The 27,105-nt window shown below is 43.0% G+C and overlaps 1 long non-coding RNA gene across 1 annotated transcript; it reads right to left on the bottom strand.

Moving 5' to 3' along the window:
- Window positions 1–242: 242 nt before the first annotated feature.
- Window positions 243–23,988, bottom strand: LOC121284499. Its single transcript, XR_005944485.1, has 3 exons — window positions 23,710–23,988; window positions 13,018–13,148; window positions 243–912 (listed from the first exon to the last, which is right to left on the bottom strand). It is a non-coding gene; the product is annotated as an uncharacterized LOC121284499 (long non-coding RNA).
- Between the last annotated feature and the right edge of the window lie 3,117 nt (window positions 23,989–27,105).

The raw sequence follows: 27,105 nt of genomic DNA, 5'->3' as shown, positions 1-27,105 counted from the left end.
AACCTCGGCAGGAATTAGAAAAATCTTGAAACCTCATCCATGGACGGGATGAGGTTTCATGTAGGTTTTAAAAAATTTTACTGAAGTTTTTGTAAAACTTATGGACATGTCCCGTCAGGGAAATTTTATTTTCCTATTTTTAGCTTTTTTACATTTAGAGCCAATCTCCCTGAGGCAGCACTTAGCCTCAGGGAGGTAAGTGTGCTCTTTCGTGATATTGTGCAAAAAAGCGCACTCTCGATTTTGGGATTCCCCCACCCGCACAGGGAGCACATAGCGGCAGACGTCATGCTGGGCGGACCTTAATTGGCCTGCCCACATAAAATGGTGTTGCGCCCCCAATTGGGGACGCTGATCAGAAGCACGCCTGTGCGTGCCCGGCCTTCAACTTCACCCCCGATGGGGGGAGAATCCTGCCCAATGTGCATAGTTTGAAGTAGCAGGAGGGAGCAGCAAAATGGCTACTTCAAAGTTATGGTATTCCCTGCTCCTGAGTAGACTAGTCCATTGTCTCTATGGGAGTGCTTGATTGTGGATTGGTCCATTGTCTCTGTGGGGATGTTTGGTTGTGAATTGACTTTTAAGAGAGAAAGCTAACAGAAGGTATATTTGCAACCAGTTACATATTAAACACAGAATCTTCAATAAACAATGTGATTTATGAAGAAAAAAAGATTTAAAATGGGTGAGTGTGGATGATATCTTAGGGGATCTCATACCATGCTATTTGGAATGAGGATATTACAAGAAGATGATTAAACTTATCCATTGAATTGTATTCTCTCTGTGAAATTACCTGTAACTGTATTCCCTGTTGGAAGGCAATGCCAGTGCAAAAGGCCTCAGCCTGTAGTTCATCCAGATTTCCACAGCAAACAATGCTAGTTGAAGGTCACAGCTCCAAGAATGTACCTGAAATTATGAATTATATATCATTTTTAATAATTGTCAGGTCTATTGGGTGTTCATGGAGCATTTTAGTAACTATTTCTTATGGGCCTGCCCTTTCCCCACTGTTTTCACCAATAGGATTGAAATCAGATTGTAAATCCTCAGGAGGTTGCAAATGGAACTCTAAACTGTGCCAAATTTTAATTTGAAATAGTTACATTTTGCAATATATTTTACAAAGTTATGGCATCGGTTTTGTATTTTTGAAATACCTTTATACCTTTATACTGAGGTCGCAAAAAATAATTGACAAATAAACAGGGAGAAACTTCTGGAAGAATAGTACCATTAATCAAGTTTTGAGGGAAGATCTGAACAAACCGCCTGATTTTTTAAACATGTTTTACCAAAGGTTACTGCTTAAATGCAATAAGTACCATTGCAGAAATAGTTAGTGAAGAAGGAAAGAAACAAATAAGAAGCAATGGAACTAAATATTTATATATTTCTTGGCTTTTGCTGTAAATGTCACACTCTAAACAGATGTAAATTCTGTCCCAGTATTGCTGCATTTGATTTTTTGAATTTTTCTCTTTCCTAACCACTCTGCTTATCCAGGACAAGTATCTGAAACTTTATTTCTCCATTGTGCAGCTAATTCTTATTGTGTTTGACAATTTATTAACAGAACTGAGGACAGCACTATACTGTTGGGTGGGAAGAATTGCATGTAAGGAGATCCTGGTTTAGTCGGAACTGTATGTAGTGATGCTTACAGAGTGGTACATCATATATAGAGAGTTTAACTTCATATACCTAGAGCTGGAATGGAGGTGGAAGTGAAGAAACTGATATATATTGAGCTGATCTCTGCTGCCTGTATCATTTCTTCTATCTCTCTATCTCTCTATTTTCTTTCCTCTCTCCATAACTTTTGTCTGCCTCTGTGATCTTTCTTTCCATCCATGCCCTCTTCTCTTGCCCTTCTCACTCCTGTTCTCACCTCTTTTCTGTTTCCCTCTGATTCCTATCATTATTTCTGCCTTATGCTTTCTCAACTTTTTTTCCCTTTTCTGATTCATTTTCTGTCCTTCCTTGCTTTGCTTTTTCGCTTGCTTATTTTCCAGTTTGCTCACACTACCTCCTATTGTGGTTCTCTCTCATCTTTCTCTCTGCTCCCTTCTTTTTTCTTTTTTCCCATGCCTCTCCCTTTGTTTCTTCCTCGGTGAGAGGATGTGAGGAACACAAGCTTTGGAACAAACAGAATTCTGGTGAGATGAGAGGCAGACGTCATGATTATGACAGGGCTGCTGTGGCAGGAGAAGCAACAGGGCTGGGTCTGTTGAGGCAATTATCTAGGAGCGGGCGAAACTGTTTTAGCAGCACAGTGAGAGCGATTGACACTGGGACCATTGCCACAGTAGGAGGGAATGAGTAAATACCAATATGGCCAAGAGAGTAATAAATACTGCCTTTGGCAGCAATGCCCACATCCTGGGAAAGATTTTAAAACTTGCACAATGTACAAAAGCATGTCCATAACCGTGTTCAATGAGGTTACTCAAGGAAGTCGCAAACAAAGCATTTTTACCCCTTTATTCATTATCATGTTACAGCATAGTCATGAATCATGAATCAAATGTAATGATGAAGTCCTAGTGCCTTACGCTGATTCCCAATCCTCTGAAGGGCACATCACCAGCCCCAAGAAGCCATTCATTGCTCTCAATTTCTTTCTCCTTTGGACTGACCCTGATCTTTTTTCCTTATTTTTTTCATGCAATTTGGGCATCATTGGCAAGGCCACCATTTGTTGCCCATCCTTAATTGCCATCGAACTGAGTGGCTTGCCACACCATTTCAGAGGACAATTAAGAATCAAGCACATTGCTCTGGGTCTGGGGTCTGGAGTCACATGTAGGCCAGACCAGGTAGGGATGGCCGATTCCTTCTCTAAAGGACATTAGTGAACCAGATCTGTTTGTACGTCAATCAACAACAGTTTCATGGTCACCACTACTGAGACTAGCTTTCAATTCCAGATGTTATTAATTGAATTTAAATTCCACCAGCTGCCATTTGAACACTTGTCTCCAGAACATTAGCCTGGGCCTCTGGATTACTCGTCCAGTGACACTACCATTACACCACCCTCTCCCCCCAAGAGTTTCTCCATTCTGTTCAATGACCAAACAGTGGGAGACTTAAAAGTAATTTTGCGTCTTAGCTAATGTTGATTTTTTTTTTTTATTCATTCATGGGATGTGGGCTTTGCTGGCTGGGCCAGCATTTATTGCCCATCCCTAGTTACCCTTGAGAAGGTTGTTGTGAGCTGCCTTCTTGAACTGCTGCAGTCCATGTGGTGTAGATACACCCCCAGTGCTGTTAGGAAGGGAGTTCCAGGATTTTGACCCAGCGACAGTGAATGTTGAAACCAAGCATCTCAAAGCTTCTTGTTGTCATATCCCCCATTCCACCTGGCACCATATAGGGTTACTCATTGTTGCTCTATGCTCACTACCCACTTCATACTCTGGATTTTGCAAAGGGCACCTGCTGCTACTCTGGTGAGACATGACGTGATAGAGCTTTGTGTTCTTTTGTTGAATGTTGCACTCACAAACTTAAATTCACTGTGGTTTGTCTTTACTTCTTAACAGGGCATTGTTGCCAGTTTCTCCACTGCACCTATCACTACCCGCCTCCCTACCCAGTTTTCAAAATCTCAGGAATAGTAATGGAAAAGGAAGATGCTCTGTTTTGAAAATCTACAAACTCACATTTTTTATGCAAAAGTTCCCTAAATACATGTGAATTTGAAAGGGGATTCCTCACCCTAGGGAAATTAAACCCCTAAGGATAGTCTTAGTAGTTTAGTCAATTAAAATATAATGCTTTTTACTACTCAAAGTTGGGTTTCAATGCAACCCAAATCCATGGTGTGAACGCCTCCGCATTCTGTGGGCTCTGGGATTTCTAAAAGAAATAACCTTGACAACTTTTGAGCTCAAAGCTGTTCATAAGTTAGCAGGTGAGGTGAGATGAGAGAGACTGCCCTCGTCAAAAAAGCAGCATTTGACTGAGTTTGGCATCAAGATGCCCGAGCAATATTGAAGCCAATGGGAATCAGGGGGAAAAGCTTTCCACTGGTTGGAGTCATACCCAGCACAAAGGGAGATGGTTGTGAGCATTGGAGGCCAATCATTTCATCCTCAGGGCATCGCTGCAAGACTTCCTCAGAGTAGTGTCCTAAGCCCAGCCAACTTCAGCTGCTTCTTCAATGGTCTTCTCTCCAACGTCAGAAATTCACACAACCATTCAGATCAGGGAGAGGGTGAGAAATAAGCCCACACCCATAAATCTGAAGCTGAAGCTTGATACCGGAACACAGAGTAACATCATCCAGCTCAGGCTACACCTTAAGATCTTTCCTAAAAATGTGAAAGAAAATGGTTACCCAAGGTGAGGTGCTGTGAAACCGTGCAACAGCATGCTAATGGCATATGGGGGGACTGTAATTCGACAGTTAGGATCAGCCCAAATCAGAGGGATACAGAAAGGAAATGATGTTCCACGCTGCTAGTGGTCCTGTTCTACTGAGGTTGAGCAGTTGTGAAGAGCTGCAGCTTATCCCAGTAAACCATGAGAAAAAAGATCTAGGCATAAAGATCCATCACCTAGCAAACAAAACACCACCGAAACTGAACCAATTAGAAATGAGACCAACAAAGGCCAAGATTTGCAGACGCTCTCTCACAACTGATCCAGGAATGGCCTGATAAGATACAACAAACACAGCCAGCAATATGGCAATACTAGTCAATCGGAGATGATATCTCACTGGAAGATGGTGTTCTGCTAGCTGGATCCAGAATAATCATACCCTAAACAATGCAGGAAGAACTTCTCCAGATGATACGTGAAAGCCACATGGAATGGAGAAGTGTAATTGCAGAGCCAGGTCAGCTGTGTACCGGATAGGCATCTACAATGACAGTGAAAGAATGCTATCTACATGCCTGAAATATAGAATTATACAGCAGAACATGAAGATGATGGCTACTGAGGTATCACCCAGACCGTGGCATATAATGGCAGTCGATTTAATCACACACAATCAAGAACGGTATCTCAGTTGCAAATTACTACTCAAAGTTCCCTTTTATCCAAAAGATAAAAGATTTAGAGCTACGGCAATCATCTCAGCAGTATGAGTTCTGTTCACTGAACAAGTGATTCCTGAAAGTGTAATATGTGATAATGGAACCCAATTCACCTCCAGAGAAGTTAAGGAATTCGCAGAACAGCGGGGGTTCAATATTTTCACCTCATCACCATGTTACTCTAGGAGATACAGGTTTATAGAAAAAAGATGTCCAGATGGTCAAGGGAACGTTCACAAAATGCTGAGAGAGACAAAGGAAGACCCAAACCTTGCCTTATTGTCACTCTGATCTATATCTCTCAATACATGAAATCGCCTGCAGAACTAATGAATGGAAGAAAATACAAGACAAATCTGTCAAACAAGATATTCCCTCCAAGTGACCAGGAGGAAGTAAGACAGCAACTCACTGATGCACAGATAGAATGACATCAACACTTCAATGAGCATGCTAAATCCCTGCCTGAGCTGTTGAAAAGACAAACCATACATGTAAAGGATCTAATCATAAAAACCTGGAATCCAATAAAATTTATTGGTGAAACTGAGGTTGCAAGGTCACATATCATTGCAACTTAAACTGATAAGGAATTGAGAAGGAACCAGGTCCATACTCAACCTACACCTAAGCTGGAAAAGCAGAAATGGTCACCAATAAAACCAGCAACATTAGTGACCAGTGAGACATCACCAGCGAGTGGTACAACATCAACTACTTCATCAGCAAGTCACACAACACCAGCAACATCAAGCATGACTCCTACAACACCAGGAGCACCATGAACAACATCTCCTGTGCAGTATACCAATTTACCACTGAGAGAAATGCACAAGATGGAGGCACAGATCCTACCACCTAAATGATACTGTACGTAATGTTTCTCTGATAAAAGAAAACACGCTATAAAAGGACCTTAAGATGTTCAGTTTATTTATAAAAGTTGATTGTTACCCTTTAGTTTATAACTGAAAAAAAAAACATTTCTCCTCAAAGTTTTTCATCTTACACTCATCAGGACAGTTTGCAAGAAAATACCAATGTCAGGGGAAACAACATATTAATACTGTGTGAGAAGAGAGTGCTGAATGGCTGACCAAGTGGACTCTGATTGATAGAGGCGTTGCCATAGAAAATGAACCAGCAAATGGCTGTCATTTATTTCACTCCTTTCTTGGACTCACTCAAGTTCTGTCAAAGGGTCATGAGGACTCGAAACATCAACTCTTTTCTTCTCCGCCGATGCTGCCAGACCTGCTGAGTTTTTCCAGGTAATTCTGTTTTTGTTTTGGATTTCCAGCATCTGCAGTTTTTTTGTTTTTATTATTATTATTTTTATGTCATTTATTTTGTTTAGCTGAAACAAGCACAATGACTGCCAGTAAACTGCCAAGCATTGTTTGAGATTGAACCCAGGCAGCTTGATTCTGATTGGTCAAGGCATTGCCCTGGGGAATGAATCAGCGAATGGCTGTCACTTATTTTGTTTAGCTAAAACAGGCACAATGTGTCTTCATGTTCTTTCTGTCTGCAAAAAGCAGGGCCCTGTGCATTGATATATGTAGCTTCCAGTGCATGCAAATGCACCACACTGCAAGCCTGGCTGACAATCTTAACTTGGTTGTCAGCGTAATTCTTAGCACATTGAGGATTATTTAGCAAATGTTGTCCAATCACTGAATCACATTTAATGTTGGACGCTGTGTTTTGAGTTTTGCAAAAATTGGCTGGTTGGATATGGTCTGTACCTTGCCCATTGTGAACAGTGGAAGAGACATGCTGTTTGATACAATCTACTAGTCTTTGGGACATGTGGCCTACCTACCGAGCATCACATTGGCACTGAAATTCATGCATCACATTACTCATTTGTGTGAATTTGTGTGATAGACAGAATGTCTTTTTGGCTTGACAGCAGCATCCTGTTAGTGGCAAACGCCACTCATGTTGCTACTGCACAGTAGCAGCGTGAAATATCTAGCTTCACCTGTTGCTCAAATTTTTGAGATACCTTGTCCTTCCAGGGTAATCTGAGATAGACTGGGCACTTTTCAGGGCCGAAAGTGACAGCCTTGTGCCCGTTCATGAGTTTGTGCAATATACAGAGTGGAATGATCTGATCAGGGTATCCATTATCTTGCCAGATGTCTTTGATGCACCCTACTTCAGCTTCAAGCTTGCGTGGCAAGCAAATGGCTTGGGCCATATTTACAAGGTTGCCGATAAGGCCAATCTTATCGCGCAAGGAACTGTAAGAATCGCAATGTGTATATTGACCAGTGATGGTACGCTTGCAGTAGACCATGGTAGAGAATAACCTGGCAGATTTCTCAACTAGTACGTCAAGGAAGGGGAGTTCATTTGACTGCTTTACTTCAAAGGTGAATTTGAGTGCAAGACGGAGCCTGTTATGACATACAAGAAATTATTACATGCAGATGCGGATTTAAATATAGCAAATGTATCATCCACATATTGGAAATATTCAAGGGGTAGGAGGTTGGCTATCACCCCATCGATGACACATTTCTCATGGAACCCAAGGTTGTTTGTGAGAGCTGGGCCTAGACGGGAGCCCATGGCAACACCATCTATTTGGGCATACGTGGTATCATTAAAACTGAACTCAAATGCATGTGTTGCTGAATTCATAAGCTCAATGAATACCAATTCACTCAATGGCTGCGGGTCTAAATGGCCATGATATGGTGCTGCAGTGCAAATATCTATGGCTTCAATAAGTGGAACGTTGGCTCACAATGTCAAATGAGCACATAGACACAACATTGCTATCAATATGCAAGTTCTATATGGTCTTTGCAAATTTGAAGGAATCCTTCACCGTGTATCTGGATAAGGTGCTCAAAACTGGTTGTAACAATTTGCCCAATCATGCCGTGCTGGATGGGTCATAGATAAGATAGGGCGTAAAGGGACATCACTTTTGTGTCTTGGTCAGCCCATACATAGCAGATGCAGCAAGCCGTGAGGATGAACCCTGTCATATATATCACGTTGCAGCTCATCACTCTTACACAAGTCCTGCAAGCATTTTTTTTAGCTTACTTTCGAGCAAGGCTGTCTGGTCACGCTGAGCAATTTGTTATGTGTTTAGTGCTGTTGTTAATTGCATTGCCAAACCATTTCTGCTTAAGCGAGTTTATGGTGTGGATGCATTTCAAATGGGTACTGCTTATGGTGCGGTCACCTATTGAAGCAATATAGCAGCATAAACAAATCAAATGGAAAATTGAAAGAAATTTGCACACCTCAATTCTTGCGAATTGTCCTGATGAGTGCAAGATGAAAATCTTCAATGAAAAAATGTCTCTTTTTTCCAGCAATGCTCAAGTTCTACCAAATGGCTATGTCTTTAGTTTAGAAAAAATAGTCAATGATTGGAACAGTTATATTGATATAGAAGCATTATATATAATTATTAAATAACGAGGAATGTTATATTGTTATATTATTCATAAAGAGCTAAGAATTAATTGTTGTGTGAATATATATCCCAGGGTGCCACATTTTACTGCTGCACTGGACTTATGCGCAGAGCAACAGTGTAGCAGTCTATCAGTCCACCAGCCACATAGAAAAATTCAAGAAATACACTCAATGAAGCTCCAGCATTTTGCATATTAAGTGTGATTATTTCTAACCTATGAGAACCAGAAGACATATCACTTTTCATCCTTGTATAGACGACAGAAAATTATCAATATCAGATGTATTGGTTTATAGTAGGTATTGGTCCAAAACTGTGTTCTGACTTTCACATATGGTTTGCTGCTAACAGTTAGACTACAGGAAATGGAACAAATAACCCCTGACTTATCATTTAAGATGTACTTCTACAACTATTCCCCCTGTGCTTCTATCTTGTGCCTGGAGGCAAGAAAGCACATAGAAATGGACATGGATAAAAAAAGAGCCTATAATTTATCCTCCAGTAGGGATAGCAGAAAATCCATCAATAATCTCCTTCAGCCCTACAATCCACTGAGATATCTGCAACCCCCCTAATTCTGGCTTCTTGCGCATTCCTGATTTTAATCGTTCCACCTTTGATGGCCATGCCTTCAGTTGCCTAGGCCCTAAGTTCTAGAATACCCTCTCTACACCTTCCAGTCTCTCTACTTCACTTTTCTCATAAAGCCACTCATTAAAACTTAACCCTTTGTCCAAACTTTTTGTCTTCTGACCTAATGGGCAGAATTTTACGGCCCCATTTCAGCGGGGATGGGGCTGTAAAATGCAGCGAGACATTCTAAACCTCATTGGCTTCAGTGGGAACATAAAATCCCCCTGCCATAAAATTTCGCCCGATATCTCCTTATGTGACTCCGTAGTGTGTTTTGTTTTATAATGCTCCTGTGAAGCGTCTTGGGGACATGTTATTACTTTAAAGGGGCAATACAAATATAAGTTGCTGTGGTTGGGACACTACTGTGTCTCTACTTTAAGATGAAATTGCTTCTGTATGGAATCACATGACTTGAAACTCTGGACATGTCCTTGAAAATCTGGGCAGTGGCCACTGACCATCTTTTGGTTTGAAATGGTAACGAGTGACAACATTTCTGCTTCATCTTTATCCTTTGGAGATATATTGGAGCCAGAATCCATTATGATGTGGAATTTACCTGAATCAAGCAATAATAAAGGAGGAAGAGGGTTAACTACACCTCCCTTTGCTTGAGAGGCTTCAGAGAGACTTCAGTCTCAGGTGCAACACGGGAAATAACTGATGTGTTGTTCAAATCCATTGCTTGCTTTTTTTAATGGGGAACAACATGCTTTTCAGCTTGGGTTCAGTTGAATGAACAAACCATCTGGAAAACATTTTAGTTTTTTAATAAGTTCACGTAACAGCCTTTTACATTAACTGTGTTGCTCCATCGAGTCCTAGTGCTCCCTTTATCTCTTCCTGCCTAAGAAATGACATTTGGACCTGGTTTCAGCGAAAAAAAAAGCTAGGCAACAAAATAAGAAAATGTAATTTTTATCTAGCGTTCTCTTCTTGATTGATATTTGATTATTCAGCAAGGCTTCCCTTCATTATGAAACATATTTTTCTGCATATTTAATGTCGTAGGCATGAGGTTTTTATAATTTATTTAAAGTTTGCATTGATCTGTATAGACTCAGTTCCTGGCTGCATTAAAATGTACTGATCATCCATCTGCATTAATTTCCAGAAAACATACAGAACTGTGCATTGTCCTATGGTGTAAATGGAGCACAGCACATATATAATTAATTAACCTAACATTTTATCTCCCCCAGATATTTTTGACACGGGGCATTTGGATTTCCATGTGGATTCCCCCACTCATTTGAGTTTAATAGAAGCCCTTGGCAAATCTCAGAAAATGGCAGAGGTTTTCACAGCTCTTCTGACGCAATTATGGAAGACCACCAGGACCCACCCTCCCCACAGGAATTCACTCCCAATGTTTATCAAATAAATTCGGTGAAATAGGGGCCAATTCAGCTGAATGGCATGAGCTGCATGCTCATGAAACTTTGCACCAGTGGAATGTCCAGTTTACCTCACTGAATTCAGTAAGGTTAGTTAATAAATGTCATTAGAATATGCCCTTGGGATGTTTTTCCCTAGCAGAGGGAGCATCTTTATTGGCAGGATATCTGAATGGTTTACAGCTATTAAAGGGTTTCAGCTTGCACTGCCAACAGGCTGCTGTCTTTCACTGTAGCAATTCTGCTACTTCTGCAAAGGAGCTTACACAAGGGGAGGCGGTGGTGCTGGACTCGTAATCCAGGGACCCGGAGTAATACTCTGGGTGCTCAGGTTTGAATTTGACCATGGCAGATGGAATTTGAATCCAATAAAAATCTGAAGTTAAAAATCTAACGAGGACCATGAAACCATTGTTGTTAAAAACGTATCTGGTTCCACTAATGTCCTTAGGGAAGGAAATCTTCCATCCTTACCTGGTCTGACCTACAAATGCTTGGAATCTACACCACATGGACTGCAGTGGTTCAAGAGGGTGGCTCACCACCACCTTCTCAACTGCAATTAGGGATGGGCAATAAATGCTGGCCTAGCCAGTGACACCCATATCCCATGAATGAATAATAAAAAAATGGCCAGAACTTTCTGCTTTTGTGAAGGAAGCTGGGATATCTTGCTTGATGAGTGGTAGCCAAGTGTCAGTTGGTGCCCTCTTACTGCTGAGTCATTAGGTTGTGGGCTTAAGTCCCACTCCAGAAACTTAAGCACATTGAGCTAGTCTGACACATCAGGTACCAGTGTAGTACTGTCTTTTGGATGGGATGTTAAACCAAGGCCCCATCTCTCAGGTTGATTTAAAAAATCCCATGGCACTATTTTTAAGAAGAACAGGGGAGCGATTCCCAGTGTCCCGGCCAATATTTATCCCTCTTTCACAATCACTAAGAATGGATTGTCCAATTATTGTCACATTACTGCTCTTGGGAGGTTGTTGAGCACAAATTTGTTGCCGTGTTTTCTACATTACAAGACTATACTTCAGAAAATACTTAATTACTCTAAAGGGCTTTGGGACATCCTGAGATTGTGAAGGACACTCTACAAATACAAACCCTTATTTCTTATAGGTGATCTGTGACAGTGGAGGGTACTAATATTTAGAGCTGAAGGGAATCCTCCTATGTTCCAGCATGCACAACAAGTATGGCAGAGACGGCAGTTTAAGTTAACAACCTATCTATGTTTGTACATTATGGATATTGGGTTTTATGCCTTGGAGAAATGCAGAGATGACACTCGCCAGGTTCCCTGAGTGAATAGGAGCTTTATTATAATTCTTTTAAAATGTCTGCTTTCTCACCCTTACTATTGGGTTCAGTTTCTCTCTAATCACACCCAACGGGCTTGACTAACAGCACATGGCACAATGAGCAGAGAACAGACACACACTGTCAAAACACCAATAAATTGAACACATCAGTACAAACAGATGAAAGGGAAGTTCCCTGGTCTGAGGAAGAACACTAAGCATTTTGAATCATCCATGTTCATATGCAACAAGATGTGGACAACACTCAAAGTTGAGATGATAAGTCACGAGTAAAATTTATGCCACACAAGTATCAGGCAATGATCATCTCCAACAAAAGAGAATCCAACCATGTCCCCTTGGTATTCAATGGCATTACCATTGCTGAATCTCCCACCATTAATATCCTGGGGGTTACCATTGACCAGAAAAATAACTGGCCATCCATATAAATAATGTGCATACAGGAGCAGGTGAGATGCTGGGAATTCTGTGATAAGTAACGCATTCCCTGACTCCCCAAATCCTGACCACCATCTACAAGGCACAAGCAAGGATTGTGATGGAATACTCTCCAATTGCATGGTTGAATACAGCTCAAACAACACTCAAGAAGCTCAACACCATCCTGAACAAAGCACTTGATCAGCACCCCATGCACCACATTAAGCATTCACTCCCTCCACCACCAGTGGCAGCAGTATGTACCATATACAAGATGTGTTGCAGCAACTTACTAAGGGCCCTTTGACAGCACAGTCTAAACCCACTCTGATGGAAGAACATGGGCAGCAGACATATAGGCATATCCATCATCTGAAAGTTCTCCTGCAAGCCACACACCTTCCTGGCTTGGGACTATATCACCATTTCTTCACTGTCACTGGGTAAAATCCTGGGACTCCCTAACAGCACTGTGGGTGTACCTGCACTACATGCACTGCAGCAGTTTAAGAAGGTGGCTCACCATCAGCTTCACAAGGACAATTAGAGATGGCCAACAAATATTGGCCTTGTCAGTGATGCTCACAACCCATAAAACAATATATAAAAAAACTAAGATATGGCTTTCCAACTCCAATTAAGTTTATGTCCAATATATATCTGTACCTATGATGGAACTTGTCTGAAGGACATGCTTGAGGAGAAGGGCTAACTTGGAAATGGCTTACCTTGTAAAATGGAAAGACAAATTCAGGTCTCTTCAGACATGCCGAGGTGTCTCAACTCCTGAGATAAGAGCAACAGATGCCAGGTGCCTCAATTGCACTTGATTTTCTTCACTCCACAACATCAAGGCCAACTACAAAGATGTCCAAGAGATTTGTTAAACTAAACAATTTGTTCATTGCAAGAATAGAATCTGTTTGCAAGCAGCACAGGGGAACAAAATTGGGTAAGCAGTCTTGCAAGGCAAAAAAAAAAATGCTCATAGCAGCAAGCAAGAAATGTAGATATAGATAACCCAAAAGGGGAATAAAATGCAAAACTTTAGATGCTATGTTAAACTGTCAAACATAAAGGAAGTTCCCAACGGCCAGAGCAGCGGGTAATGTACATGAGTTAAAAAGAAAATCCAAGAATTCAGCATTGGAGCAATTTGCGTAGGGTTAATGCACGGCCCCCAAAAATATGGGCCAGAATTTTTCGCTCGTCGGGTGGGTGTGCGCCCAACCCAAACAAGCGTAAAATGGCGCATGATGAAGCGGGCGAGCAACATTTCAGTTGGCAGGTGCGTGAGGGGGGGGGGTTGGCAGCATGCCTGCCGATAATTAAGAGGCCAATTAAGGCCATTAAAGTAATAATTAACAAAAGACGGAAAATGCTGGGAAAACTCAGCAGGTCCGACCGCACCTGTGAGAGATAAAGAGAGGTCACGTTTCGAGCCCCTATGACTCTCCTTCAGACTCGAAATATTAACTCTGTTTTTCTCTCTACAGATGCTGTCAGACCTGTTGAGTTTTTCCAGTATTTTCCATTTTTGTTTCAGATTTCCAGCACCCGCAGTATTTTGCTTTTATCAAAGTAATAATTAAGTTAAATTTTTGGCTACCCGTCCAACGGTTGGCGGGCAGGCGAAAAGGCCAAGCGGCCTTCTGATACTTTAGAAAACCTCATCCACAGCCGGGCTGAGGTTTACAACAGCAAATAAAAATTAAACTAAAATGTTTAAATTTCATTCAGAACATGTCCCTGCTCATGTGACAGAATTACATGAGGGGACATTTTTTTTAACATTTTAAAATTCTTTATTTTTATTTTTTTTAAATCTTCGCCTGCCTCAGGGAGCTTTTCCTGTAGGCAGCCGCGCGCATGCGCACAGTTCCCCACTCACCCTCCCCACCCACCTCCCCCACTGGCAGCGCTGAGGGCTTGCAGTGCACCTTTCACGCTGGGCGGGCGTTAATTGGCGTGTAATCGCGGTCGTGGCCCTAGCACAGGCGCCGGTCGCTTCCCGTCCACTCCTCACTCACCCCCGCCGAGCCCGCCCGACGAGGGCAAAGTCCCGGCCGTGAAACGATTCCTGTCATTGGATTTCGCAAATCAGGCTTCCAAGTCTACTTGCCCAATGCAGCAAAGCGCAGTCCAATAACATACGCACGCATTCACAACATGTACCATCATTGATATGGCTCTGTAAGTTCTCAGTGTGTGACCTCACAACACTGACTTTGTCACAACAATGAAACCACGTGTTCCATTTCTGGTACTGAATGTATTCAAACCCACTGGTCAAAATGCCAGACAGGGGGTTGTGACAGATCATAAAAGACTACATTTTTATGGTATTTTGGTAGTTGGCCAGATGGTGAACCCTTTAATTTGTTTTAATGTAGGCCAGCAACAGATGGCCTAGGTGAATTTACTATGTCACATGTGCTAATGTCACTTCAAAGGGCCAGGTAAGTCATCCCTGTATAGGTGGACTACTTAAAGAATACTAATTGCTGAATCCATATAGGTGGCAGAAACACTTAATGAGTTACTTGGCTGTAAAAAAAGAGACAGAGCTAATTGTTTGTCCTATCAGGCGGTCCTACAAGGATGTACTCTCACAGCTTGTCCATGCCCTAAAGTGGGGGTAGATGTCTGGAAACAGATATATGAGTAACTAGCCTGATACAATTGAATCCAACTGTGAGTGACAGCTCTAATGAATAGTGAAAGATGCCTCCTTTTAAAATTCCTCTTTCTCTCGGTTTGAATTTCAAAGCAAAGATTAGGTGTAACTATTAGGGCTTTTTAATGAGTTTCTGCTCACCAGTCTGTTAACAAGTGAGGATTAGCAGAGAGAGACACTGCATGAATATTCAATATCTTGTAAGATCGTCACTTTATTAAATGTGGCCGAAATTAACCTCAAGGACATTGAAAATAATATTTTGGGAATAGGGGCTGGAAGTTTATGTCAAGTTATGTACCTTGTGATATCTGTGCTATTTATTCTTGCTTTTGCTAAATCCAATTCTTTATAGATCTGATTTATAGTTAATAGTCAGAAATGATGGGCTGTGAGTGTATTATTTGTTCAGCTATGAATGAGATCCAAGAACATGAGGAGTCTCATGCTATATTCTGTGTACTTATCAATTGCCTTACAAATATACAAAAATTGCAGGTAGGGAAAGAGCAGCTGGTCCATCGAAACTTTGCATCATGAGGGCTGGTCCTTCCCCTTCCCTCCCTTTCTCCCTCCTCCTGTCGTCTCACACCCACCTCTGGAGCCATGTAACCCCCTGGGAAAGGGGAAAAAAAACAGGTCAGTACAGAAGAGAAATATGATGCAAAATTCCTTGCTGATCCCCTCAGGCAATCAAAACCAGTCCAGGGGAAAAAGTGGACCAAGTACTGTCAATAGAGGAACTTACCTTCAATGTGATGCAACCTCTGCTCCAATCAGGACCCAGTTCAGCTCCTTCTAGAAAGCCATGCGGAGAGCCAGCTCCCACCACATCAGCTGGCATTGCATTCCAGAGGCTCATAATTCTCCAGGAAAAGAGGAAGCACCGAACATCTGATCTATCCCTACTCTTACATAGTTTAAATACAAGTCCATTGGTCCTCACCAATCTGTTAAACAGGAATAATCTGTCAAGACTGAAGCTTTCCAGTCTGTTACTTATTTTAGTGACCTCCATCAGGTTACCCCTAAGTCTCTAGTTACATGTCTTCAAGTTGAACCACATTCATTAATAACAGCTTTCTGGCTGCAGGATTGAAGGTAATTACTAATCCAGCATTTGAAATTTCCATCAAGACCACAAGATTTTGACTTGAAATAACCTAATGTGAGGAAATCTATAAAAAGGCTTTTTGAAAATGCTTACTAGATTTCCCTCATCCACTACCTCAGTGACTTCCTCAAAAGAACTATTACTTTAGGAATGACCTGGGTTTTCAGCAGCCATATTGTGAATTTCTAATGGACTCATTCCCTTTCCCATCTCTTATGATCCCTTCTAGCATCTGTGATGAGCAGAAAATTAGCACTGTCCCGATGAACCCATTTGAATTATGATTCCAAGAAGCTGAAACTGTTTAAGCTTGCGAAGTAACTGTAACTCCAGCATAAGACCATAAGGCGTAGGAGCAGAATTAGGCCATTTGGCCCATTGAGTCTGTTCCACCATTCAATGAGATCATGGCTGATCTGATAATCCTCAACTCCACTTTCCTACCTTACTCCACAAATCTTAAACAGAGTTTTTGTGATCCTACAGTACACATGATCAATTAGTGGTAGCTCATAACATTAGTTCACAACTCCATGAGTATTAGGCAGGCCTGAAGCTGTAACTCATTCTCTGTCTCTATCTCTGCCTGACAGTCACAAGGTCAGGATTTACTTACTCCCAAACCGTGTGATTATATTTCATAGGAGTACAATTGATTTCAATCCTTTACCATAGCGATGTCTCGGACTTCTGATTCACACTTAAAAATACCCAAAATGATTCCTCTTGATGAACTGCAGGAGCAGAGATCTAAGACTGCAGAGGCTCTGGGGCAAGTTCAGTTTTGTGGGGCAAAGCAGGTGCTGTATCTGGACTCAGCACCTGAAGATAGAGGCCAGGGGATGAAATTGGGGCTCAGGTCTCATCGACATAATACCAGCCAGCTGCCAATTGAGCATCCTGGTACAGTTTGTAGGTTGAATCCTTCTTAAAATGAGCTGCCCTGCAAAACCTGGGAGCAAATAAGTTATTGAAGGAGGTCTGTTTATATTTGGACACAGGTGTGGACGTACCTAAGGAGTATGATACTTCACGTAATGCTATCTGCATACCCTTCTACTCCTTTCTCCCTCAGGTACTTATATAACTTCCCTTTAAATGCATCCATGCTTTTCAGATTCAGCCACTCCTTGTGGTAGCGAGTTCCCCATTCTGTGCACTCTCTCTTTCTTATCCGATTTCTTCGTGTCCATCTTATATTTATCACACCTAGTGGTGGGCTCTCCCACAAGTAGGAGTAATCTTTAGTACGTTTAAAATAAAAGCAGAAAGTGCTGGAAAAACTCAGCAGGCCTGTCAGCAGCTCGGAGAGAAAAATCAAGTTGTATTTCAAGCGAAGAGTCAGTCATGTTGGAGTGGAAACGTGAACACTGTTTCTCTCTCCATGGATGAAGCCAGGCCTGCTGAGTTTTTTCTTGCACTTTCTGTTTTTATTTCCAATCTCCAGCATCTGTGGTATTTTGCTTTTACTTTAATATGTCTATACTGGCAAGAGCCAGAAATTGCATTAGTTTCTCCTCAGCCTCCATTTCCCAGAGAAATGAGCCCCAGTCTGTTTCAGCTCCCTAGTTCAATTTTGATATTGTTCTCGTTAAGCTATTTTGCAACTTCTCTGCCTTTGTATCCTTTGTTATGGTGACATCCAAATGATCACAGTTCTATATATATTTTACACAACTTCACTGCTTTTCAATTATATTTCTCTAGAAATGAATTCCAGTGTTTTATCAGTATTTAGATAACTTGTAAAACCTGCGCTACTGATCTGCAACCATTAATAGATAGTGCACTGCCGGTACCAATTTTTGTATTCAAATAGAGTTTCTGGAATGTAAAGTTCCATCTGGAATTAATGTCAACACCTGACAATGAGTCACTCAACAGGTACATGTTATTAATGTCATTAGTGCATTTGTTATGCTTTTAAGGGAGCATATTAATGGCCCAATCTTCCGGCCTCCGGATTGTCGGAGACCAGCTGTACAACCCAAGGTGTATGTCGAGGGCCCATGGAAGTCCTGATGCACTGACCTCTGTGGGAATTACCCGGGAAGTCTGACCTTCCGATGGGCAATTCCCCTGTTCCTGGGACCCTCCGAGAAATTCTCTGACTCTGAACTGGAGTTGGAGATTTCAGACAGTTCTGATGTACTTACCTGGGTAGTTACCCAGGAAATGTTAAACAGGAAAACTCTGGGATACTAGAGAACTGATCCCCCGATCACTCATAGTGGGCCCCCCCGAGACTCCACCTTTGACTACACCCACTGATCCCCGATTACCCCCGTCACCCTAGCCAAAGTCCCCAGCACGACCTGACCAACCCTCAACCAGACCTGACTACCCAAGCTGACTCTACTATACCCTGGCCCACCTAAGAAACCTGCCACCTCACCCACCTGCCGCCTCACCCAGCTGCCACCCTACCCACCTACCACCCTACTCACCTGGCAACCTACCCACCTTCCACTCTCCCACCTGCCGCCCCACTCACTTGCCCCACCCACCATAGCCAGCTCCCCACTTACCTTAGCACTTACCCACACTACCCACCCCGCGAATTCATTAACATTCGCAAACTCACCCATTCACTAGACCTTTAAACCTTTAACATGGCAGCTAGTGCCATAAAAATGGGACCTGGCTTGTCTTCCCCTCCGATGCTCCAACTGTATGATGAAACTCTTCAGTTGAAGGTATGGGCTGCATTCCTGGCGAAGCTGGGCTTGGAAGACCCAGCCAGAAATGGGGAGCAGAGGCAGGGTAAAGTAGGAGCAGAGCGGCAATCCCATGGTGACTGCCGTTTCACAGCAGTTCCAGGCCACAACCTTTTTACCCACAGCCTAGCTTACATCCACCTCCCATGAGATCTCAGGACACAGGGCATTGTTGGACCTTTGCTGTCACATTCATAAGGAAATTGTATTCTTCTGACAAGCTGTTGGTAAACTCAGAGCTGCCTTGAGGAAGCAGCCACCATAAAGCAAGCACAGGAGCAAAAGATAAAATCAGTAATACAACTGGTCTTAGAGCCATAATGGAAGGATTGGTGAGGATACACTGGATAGAAAAATATGCAGAATGAAAATCTATTTGCTTAATATCCCTTGAAAATATATACATTGACCTGACTGACAGCCTCACCATTGCAATAGAGTGCAGAGAATGAGCAAAAGAAAGAATGTTTACTGGTCGTTTCAGGTGTTTATCTCAACATTACTCAAGTCTTCACTAACTAAATGATCAGATTCATAGGCAGCACTGTTCTGTTGGTTGTAGATATTTCTGACATAAAGATTCATAAAGTGCCAATCTTAGACAGTTTTTATTTTATAGTCAGTTAATCTGTCAATGTCTCTTCGTAAGTTTATGCTTCCGTCTACATCTGCCAACTCCATTCCCTTCCCTAGCAACAGTCTGTGACTAGATCAGTTCACAACCTTGGTGTGATATTCCACTTGGAGAAGCACTACCGACCACATATTCACGCCATCACTAAGATGTCAGATTTCCATCTCCATAACATCAACCAGCTTCATTCCAGTCTCAGTTCATGTTCGGCTGAAACTTTCATTCATGCCAGTTTTTACCTCTTGACTTGACTTCTTCCAATGCACTCCTGGTTGGTCTTTCACATTTGACCCTCTATAAACTTGAGGTTTATATTGCTGCCTGTGGCTTAACTTGCATTAAGTCTTATTCACCTATCACCCCTGCGCTTGTTCACCTACCTTGACTAATTTACTTGATTACATTTTCAAAGAGATGACTGAAGTAGTGGAGAGGGGCATGTGTTTGGATGTTATTTATATGGGCATCCAGAGGGTACTGGATAAAATCCCCCATAAGAGATTTTTATGCTAAAGTTGAAGCTCGTGAAATTGAGGGCAAATTATTGACCTAGTTAGGAGATTGCCTGAGGGACAGATGACAGAGTCAGGATAATGGGCAGGTACTCTGATAGGAAGGATGTAACTAGCAGTGTTCCGCAAGGATCTGCCTTGGGGCCTCAATTATTCCCTGCATTTATTAATGGCTTAGATGATGGAATAGAGAGCCGCATATTCCAAGTTTGCCAATGACGCAAAAATCGGTGGCATCTTAAATATCGTAAACCAACAACAATGGACATAACTTTGCATTCTGGGACTATGTCCTGTGGTGGCTATGGGAATGGGGAGAGTTTCCCGCCGCAGAGGCTGCTGGGAATTCATGCACAATGCTGGCCTAATTACTTATGCAGTAGAGGGTTTTCCAATGTTTCTCACAGCGGGGCAGGCTGAATGGCTCGTGCCCACCATCATGTACGGGCGCCTTATTTAAATGTCATCAGCTGACCCACCACTGAAGATAGAAGATGAACCTCCTGAACATGGAAGATGGACCTCCTGAACATGGAAGATGGACCTCCTGAACATACAAGATGTACTTTCTAGAACACTGTGAAAGCCAAAGATGGACATCTTGGAATACTCTGAAGCTCGAAGATCAACCTGGTTGATGGTCCAACCACCCACTGCCCGTGTACCAGGGTCCATGGTCACAGGAGGCCTCAATCCTGATTTGCACAGGCTGCCCCAGGCCTTCTTCAGGTAAGTCTCGACATCTCCACACCATGTTGATCCAGACAGCATGATATCCTGCTGGCGGCATGGACAGTCAGGTTGTGGGTTGGGGGGGGGAATGATTCCGGTTGGGCCTTCATCGGCATCCCATTAACAGGATGTAAATTGATTTCCCGCTGGCCTCTGGTGGGAATGATGACCCGCCATGGCAGGCGGTAGCACAAGAACCTGCTGCCATTTTACACCGGTGCTGAACCGCTTTATCAGCTCCTGCTTCAATGTCCACCCCGCCCAGCATTAAACCCACCATGGGCAGGGGCGGTGGGGGTGCTTGGGGGGGTGGGGCTGGAAAATTCCCCCCAATGACTTAGATTTGTAGAGCACCTTTAACATGCTAAGATGTCCCGAGGTGCTTCGCAGGGACATTTCAAAACAAAATTTAACCAGGTTCATCAGGCATGAATTAGCTCTTACAAATCTTTGCTGGCACTCTCCGCCTAAATGAAAAATTTTAAGCTGTTCAGCCACTCCACCCATAACTATACATTCTAGTTACTTCCCGACAATTGAGCCAACCGGTCTATATTTCTCAAGCTTCCCTCTCTCACATTAGCTCGGTTATAGCATTTCAGATAAAGTTATACAAGATACGGTCTTAAACTTTGATAAAAATAAAAATAAATGCAATATGAGAAAGATGAAGGCGCAGTGGAATATTATATTGATTAATTAGCTAATTATAATGCTGGTTAATTATTAGTAGATTGAAATCATTGGGCAGAATTTTGCCCTTGGCGGGTGAGGTCGGTGGGTGTGGGTGGGGACAGTCGGGAAGCTGAACGCTGCCCACGATTGGAACCGGACCACGATTTCATGCCGGCGGGCCAATTAATGCCCACCCAGCGTGATACACGAGCGGTAGCACTCAGAGCTGCCTGTGCTGGGGGTGGGGGAGTGGGAGGGGAGGGTGGAGGAGGAGGGCAAGCAGGCCAAGCTCTGTGCCTCAGGGAGACGAAGCATTTTTAAAAAAAGAAAATGAAGAAAATTAAAAAAAATAATAAATCATGCCCCTCATGTGACTCTGTCACATGAGCAGAGACGTGTTATTAATTAAATTTTAAAACTTCTATTTTATTATTGCTTTTGGAAACCTCAACCCGCCCATGGCTGAGGTTTCCAAAAAAAATGCAAGGACTGTTTGGCCTGCCCGCCAACTGTTATGTCAGACAGGCAACAAACAAATTAATTTAACTAAGAACATAAGAACTAAGAGCAGGAGTAGGCAACTCAGCTCCTTGAGCCTGACCCACCATTCAACACGATCATGGCTGATCTCATTTCGGCCTCAACTCCAATTTCCCACCCTTTCCCCATAACCTTTCAACCTGTTACTAATTAAAAATCTGTCTATCTCCTCCTTAAACTTATTCAGTGTCCCGGCATCCACTGCACTCTGAGGTAGTGACTTCCACAGATTCACAACCCTTTGAGAAAAGTAATCATCTCTGATTTAAATCTACCACCCCTTAGCGCAAAACTATGGCCTCTCCTTCTAGAATATCCCACAAGGGGAAACATCCACTCCACGTCTACTTTGTCTATCCCCTTTAGCATCTTATATACCTCAATTAGATCTCCTCTCATCCTTCTAAACTCTAGCGAGTATAGGCCTAAACTGCTCAGTCTCTCCTCATAAGACAAGCCCCACATCTCTGGAATCTAGTGAACCTCCTTTGAACAGCCTCCAATGCAACTCCATCCTTCCTCAAGTAAGGGAATAAAACTGTGCACAGTCTAGGTGTGGTCTCACCAATGCCTTGTACAGTTGCAGCAACACTTTGCTATTTTTATACTCTATTCCTTTAGCAATAAATGCCAAAATTCCATTTGCCTTCCTTATTACCTGCTGTACCTGCACACTAGCTTTCAGTGATTCATGCACGAGGACACCCAGATCCCTCTGCACTGAAGCATTCTGAAGTTTCTCTCTATTTAAATAATAAGTCACCTTTTTGATTACTTAATGGCCTTAACAGGCCTTTTAATTGTCAGTGGGCGTGCTGCCGACTCCAAACGAACTATCATGTGACTGCGCGTTGACATTGGCATGCTCGGCCGATGTTAACGCGCCTCATTTCCGGCTCGAGCAGGCTAGGCACCCGCCCGCCGAGTGAAAATTTCTGCCCATTGTTACATTTCTTCCACCATGAGAAATTGACTAAACATAACATATTTGTGTAGAAGTTTATTTAATGTTAAACATTTAACACTTGGGTGAATTTAGATGAAGTCAGTTAAGTTCATAGTTATCTATTCTGCTCTCATTTTTTTTTGGAAAAATACACTTTATTCATAAAATATCTGAAAGAACATTACGAAACATTTCAAAATGGCCATCACAAAAAGTACAATCATATTCAAGTTTTCCACATAGATCATGAGGTGCTTCAATACAATCAATGAACATTACAGACACTTCAGCATGTTATTACAGGCAGTCAGGCAGTGCAATGGTATTTGTTCACCCCAAGCTGTAGTCAATGATCCATTTCTGTGTCAGCCATTCAGGAGTTCTGAGAGTCATGGGTGCTCTGTTCCTTCAGTGTATCAGTGACTTTCAACATTCGTCATCCTACCTTACCCATTCTTTCACTGCTAATTCTAAAATACACACTTTAACTTGCTGCCTATTGCATATCCCTCAATGCAAACACCCTACATTCCTTTCACTGTGCAATGGCTCTATCATCTTGATCTCCATGCTCATTAATGCTGCACAATCAGTTTTATCCAATTCTTCAAAGGCAAAAGGTATCTTATCAACTAATGCTCCAGGTGCAGGGCTATTTATGATGTGAGCACAGATTAGGAATTTAAACAATGTGGACATGCATCCAGCATGATTATCCATCTATTAATTTTAATGGTCAGAAAATTCTTGGGGGCTGGGGTGGTGAAACATGCATACCCGATTCCAAATATGCACTTTTGTCATGTGAAACACGTTAAAAATTATCCAGTAGTTTATTTATGTCTCATGAAAGTTCAGCAGCTTCTCTCTTACCTTTGATCATCTCAACCTGGGTCCATTATTATCTGGTGGCTTCTTGGCCTCTATCTGCTCTGATCTCAAGTCTCTTCCATCTCTAACATTGGCCACAAGCAGCTTGGTTTGATTTAATGCCAAAAGTCACTTATTTTCTCAACAATTCTTGAGCTGCCATGAAGTTCAACTCAATCCAAGACTTGAATGCTGCTCTTTTGGCTGAGGAGTTTCCTTTGTACCCCTCTTACACTCCTGGATGGCATATAAGCAAAGGCTTGTTGTCTGAGAGCTCATTAGATTTTCTGCTCCAAACTCCGTCACCAATCTTTCTTGTCTGTCTCTGTCTCTCTATTTTACCAATATCAATGTGGGCAATTACTCCTTTGTACTTCCCACTCCAAAATTCCAAACATGCACTGCCACATTCCATGAGCCGGATTTTCAAAGCAGGGTCGGAAATCGACAGCCAGAAGAATTCCAGATCCCAACCCGTGCTATGTCACTCTCACAACACTACTTTCAAATGTAAGTGGCCAGGATGCGCACTTGGCACCGAGTTAGATGCACCAAGTGCCACTAGGATGCAGGAGCCGCTTGCCAGATTCCAGTGTCACGGGCAGATGGCGTCCATGTTGGGGGCTGCCGCTTCCTTGCCAATGAGAACATGCAGCTGGTTGGAGGGCTGGCAGTGGCCACAGTGATGCAAGGGGGCTATGCAGGCCAAATTGTGGATCAGCGCTGGTGGTACCGGTGCAAGGATATTCAGGATATCCAGGAGAGGTCAGTGAAAAATCAATGCCTAGAACTTTTCCAGTGGTCCGGCAGTGAAACCAGCAGCTGTACACTATAGTGCACCAAGACGGTTCAGGTTTTTAACTTTAATTGTTCCAATGGTGAATCGACAGACCCCCTCAATGAGCTGTTAAATGAGCTCAAGGCGCCGTTAATTGGTGATGAATGCATTTCCTGCTCCCACCCATCCCCCCTCTCCCTCCCCCCCATCTTTTAAAATTACAAAACTGCTCCAGAAGTATAGAGATTCCAAGACGACCTCTGGGTCCACAATTTTTAATTCTTGGGGTCCCAACCCCTCGGCCCTTTGAAAATCTGGCCCCGTGCCTCTGCAGACTCACTGTAATGAAGCCAAGGCACATTGTCTGCTCTTTTAACTAATTGGCTGAAAGTTCCCTCAGAGGCTGCTCCCACATTACCACCTTAACCTGCAACATGGATTTGCAACAAGTTCAAATATCTCTGTCACCCTTCCGGTAAAGTTGTGGTGAAGCAACAGCAGCTCAAGGGAATCCTGTGATAAGAATTCAACAAACATGGAATGTTTCACCAAATTCAAACTTTACTTCTTCCTATAATTGGGAAACTTTAAAAAAACAATGTTTGGCACCAACTTGTTAACAGCTCTCAAACACTTGTCCCAAATACTGTGCACTCGTGTTCTCAGTTATTCCGTTCCCAAAAGTAGTCTGTCGCTTATGAATTAAAATCAGTGCCTTCATTCACCATCATTCACGGAATAGCAGGTCTAGATTTGCCAATTAACTTCCAAGTGTGATACATCACTTCTTCAAGAATACCAGAGATGCCTGAAATGTTCTTCCTTACCTCAAAGGCAGAAAACCCAATACATCATCAAACCAATGCCCCGAGGCTAAAATTGCTTAACCGGATTTATATGCAATTTATTAAATAGAAATGTAAAGCCAATAATTTTCACTCCCAAAAAAGGACGCTTTGGGTAGAATAGGATGTTAAAATGTTAAGAATCTGAATTCCAAACACTACCCACCCCAGCCTGCCGACTTCTGGTGTTAATGGAGGCAGGAGGGGGGCAGAGTGTCAGCTCCAGGAGGCTTGTTGGCAACTTAAATACTATAAGGAGTCGGCTTGCCTCTTACTTAACCACCAGTTTAAATTTAACCCTGCTCGGCTGAGTTTTCCAGAAACCTGAAGTGCTAAAGAAAGGAGAGGCTTGCTGGTTCCTGGCAGTCCCTCAGGATCGAGGATGACTTGCTCTCACTCCAGTTCAATGAGTTCTAACATGGCTGGCAAGTGTATGTGCGATCTGCAGACTCCGACTGGGATTTTCCGCGTGTTCAGGCGTGTTCGGTGGCATGAGCTGACAATAAGGAGCGATTGGTTTCACGACCGCGTGAAACCTGTTTGCGATCTTCCGCTCTGTTTCCCACCATCGGATGTCGGGACCCTCATTACAATACATCTGCATATCGTTATTAGGCCAGCCCCCTCCGCTGAATCGTCCGCCCACATTGCGGGAAAACACGCCAACTTGTTTCACAACAGCATACATAAAGCGTGCACTTGGTGGGCTGCACTTCACTCGGGACTTCAAGGTTTGTTTGCCTACCTTGCTTCAGTCAGCACTCACCGTCATCGGTGCCAGGCTTCACAGACACCACCACATCACTTTTAGGGGAGCTGACGGGTAGGTTTCTACCTGCCAGATCAGCCAAATGTGGGTGGCTTTTCAATGGCTGCAGGGCAAGGTTTTGCTTGGGGAAGGGGGAGAAGTGGCCTCAGACAAGGGAAGGGGCTGCAGGATGAGAGCTGTACTAGGGAAGGGGGGTAACCCAGGGTGTGTGTGTGGGGGTCACATGTTGATCTGTGCAAGTGGCCTCAAGATGGCAAGGGCTGAGGAGGCAGTCGCCAGAGGAGATGATGCCAGGTGGACATGTGAGAATGGGTGGTGATGTCCCTTGAGCTGGCAGTGAGTGAGATGCCAGTAAATGTGTGTGATGGGCTTGAGTGTGTGAGTTTAGAGTGATGAGATGGTTTCCATAACCTGGCTGCACGGATGAGATCATTCATTCACTACCTGCATTGGATGGCCAACCTCTTCTGTGCAACATTGGCACTGATCACCACTGCCATCACCTGCCAAGCCAGAGTGGTAATGCTGCTGCCCCTCCTGAGGCCAGAGCAGGGGTAGAGGACATCGCAGTGGGTCTCCACGGCATCCAAAAGGCACTTAAGGGCTGCAGTCTTCTTGTCTTTCAGGGTCATGTCTTCTTTGTTGCAGTCCTGGGCTGGAAGCACTGAGCGTGGCTATACTTTAAATGTGGTGCGTGGCGTGATGAAGCGGGGAAGTGACAGTGTGGCAGGCGAATCGGAGCCTGCCCGCCATCGAAATGGCGTGTATCCCAGGAATGCATAATTAATGCAGCAGGTTTGAGATGTTACAGCGTGAAAAGTCACCATTGTGACCAACATATAAAGCGTCATTTTTCCCACCTGTACCGCACTTAGTGCAAATCTGGGAATGTTCCACCCTCTGTCTCATGTGGAGCAGGTGAATGCTTGGATAGATAGGTTATTTGGAGGTTTATGAGCTCCCTCTGATGCTTATAGACTTTGCCTCTGCATATTCCTGACAAATTC

This window comes from Carcharodon carcharias, chromosome 11 (assembly GCF_017639515.1).
Source record: "Carcharodon carcharias isolate sCarCar2 chromosome 11, sCarCar2.pri, whole genome shotgun sequence".
Lineage (NCBI taxonomy): Eukaryota > Metazoa > Chordata > Chondrichthyes > Lamniformes > Lamnidae > Carcharodon > Carcharodon carcharias.
The sequence above is the reverse complement of the archived record's forward strand: the minus strand, read 5'-3'. Positions and strand labels throughout refer to the sequence as shown.